At 38.8% G+C, this 2,500-nt stretch overlaps 1 protein-coding gene across 1 annotated transcript in view; it reads left to right on the forward strand.

Annotated features, from left to right (window-relative positions):
* Nucleotides 1-2,500, forward strand: part of LOC125025215 (LIM/homeobox protein Awh-like) — a 37,511-nt gene that overhangs the window by 27,015 nt on the left and 7,996 nt on the right. The window lies entirely within an intron of this gene.

The following is a 2,500-nucleotide window of genomic DNA, read 5'->3' on the forward strand; positions in this document are numbered from 1 at the left end:
GCTATACTTAACATGTCACCATTCTCGGCCGTACGTGTGTTATTCATTAATGTATTGCCGATAACAGACAGCTCAGATGAACAAGATAAAATACACTGACAACGCTCTTAACCACCTGTTTGTATTCTGAAAACCGGGGCAAGAGGGGGCAATACAACTCAGAGAAAGACAGATTGTTACACTTAATGAAAAATGAAGGAGAGATGGAAAAATGGAGAAGAGGGGAGTTGGAGAGGGAGAAGAAGGAGAGGGAAAGGAAGAAGTGGGGGAGAGAGGGGATTATATATAGAGAGAGAGAAGTGGGAGAAGAGGGGGATATATAGAGAGAGGGAGAAGTGGGAGAGAGAGAGGAAGAAGTGGGAGAGAGAGGGGGATAGACAGAGAGAGGGGGAAGTAGGAGAGAGAGGGGAATAGAGAGAGAGAGGGAAAAGTGGGAGAGAGAGGGGGATAGAGAGAGAGGGAGAAGTGGGAGAGAGAGAGGGAGTAAAGGAAGAAGGGAGGGAGAGAAAATGAGAGAGAGAAGTAATATAGAGAGAAATAATGAAAGATAGAGATAGAGACAGAGTGAGAATTAGAAAGAATGACGTAGAGAGAGATTCTTAGAGAAAAGAAAAAAGAAAAAGAGAGAAAGAAGGCAAGAGATTCAGAGAAAAAAAACGAGAAAAAGAGAAAGAAAGATTCCGAGAAGAAAAAATATTAGAAAGGTTCCAAAAGGAAAAAAAACAGAAAGAAAGGGAGAGATTCCGAGAGAAAGAAAGAAATCTCGAGAGAAAAGAGAAAAAAAGACTAATAGAAAGAGAGAATTTCCGAGAGAAAGAGAAAGAGGAAAGGGAAGAAATTCCGATAAATAGCGAGAGAAAGAGAAATCAAAAGAAATTCCGACGGAAAGAGAGAGGAAAAGAAAGAACTCCCAATAGAGAGAGAGAGAGAGAGAGAGAGAGAGAGAGAGAGAGAGAGAGAGAGAGAGAGAGAGAGAGAGAGAGAGGGAGGGGCGGGCGGAGGGCGTGGCGGTGTGACAGGGGCGTGAGAGCGAGAGAAAGGGCGGGATGACTTGAAGACGTCGAAATTGTAGCTTTTCCTTTGAGCTCCAAGACGCTACTGGGAAACGACCACAAACACCGATCAATATAAACGTTTTCTTAAACCTTTTTATTTCTTTTCTTTTTTTTTTGTCTCTTTTTTTTCTTTTGTTTTCTTTATTTCGTTTTCTCTCGCCCACCGGATGTTCTGATACCTTATGACACCCTCGCTTAATTGTCTTCTTCTTTTTATCTTCTACTTCTTCCCTTTCATCTCCCTTTTGTTTGTCTTTTTTTTCTTCCTTTTTTTCTCTCCCTTTTTTCTTATTTTCTCTTCTACTCTCTCTCTCTTTCTTCCTAATTTGTGTTCCCTCCTCCTTTTTCTTCTTTCGTTCTTTTCTCCTTTACTTCTATTCTATCTTACTCATATTCCTTCTTTTTCTTCCTACTTCCTTCGTTCTCTCCTTGTCTTTCCTCTTATTCCTCTTCCTCCTCATTTTCTCCTTCCTCCCTTCTCCATTCTTCCCTCTTTTCCTCTTTCCCGTCCTATTCTTTCTCATCACTTCTTCCTGTTTCCTGCTCTTTCCTCCTCCTCCTTCATCTTCCTCTCTTTTCCCTTTCCTCATTACGTCTTCCTTTCTTTTCCCTTCCTCCTTCGTCCTTCCTTTGTTCTCCCTCTCCGCCTTCTTCTTCCTCTCTTCTCCCTTCCCTCATTCGTCTTTCTCTCTTCTCCCTTTCCACATTCGTCTTCCTCTCTTCTTCCTTCGTTCTTTTTCCACCTTTTTCCCCCTTTCCTCCATTCGCTCGCTTTGTCATTCTTTCGTTGTCATTTTTGTACTGTTATAACGTTGTTGTACTTGAGTGGTTTGTACCAAAAACGTTGTTATATTTTGTACCATTTTTTTTTTTTATTGGTATGTTTTTTTGTATGTTATGTTATTGTACCCAAATCTTTCATGTATTGTTTTTTTTTTTTTTTTTTTTTTTTGTATTGGTATATTATTGTTCTGATCTCGGTATCGTTATTGTACCAAAAATAATTTCTGTATTAATACCGGTGTTGTTCTTGCACTGGTCTTGATTCTTTACGTCGCTGTTCATCATGTGCAATTTTGTGCTTGTGTGGTTGTGAATGTGGGTATGATTAAATGCATGGAGTTTTAGTGTATTGTCCGTGCTTACTGTTCTTTGTCATTTTCATAATAATTGTTATTCATTGCGCTGTTTTATATCGTCCTGCTGTTGTTTTTCTTCTTTTTCAAGTGTATTTTTGCTTTTGTTTTTGTTTTCTTACATCTTGAAAGCGCAGTTATGTAAGGTAATATTTGCTTCAGTTTTTTTTGTTTTATTTATTATTATTTTAAATTCGCTATTTACGTTCTGCTTGTTTCTTGTGATTTTCTTTTAATTCCCTTTTCTTTCATCTATCATTTTCTCCTTCTCCTCTCCTAATCATTTCCCCTATTCTCTCATACCTCCAC

The sequence above is a fragment of the Penaeus chinensis genome, chromosome 4 (assembly GCF_019202785.1).
Source record: "Penaeus chinensis breed Huanghai No. 1 chromosome 4, ASM1920278v2, whole genome shotgun sequence".
Classification (NCBI taxonomy): Eukaryota; Metazoa; Arthropoda; class Malacostraca; order Decapoda; family Penaeidae; genus Penaeus; species Penaeus chinensis.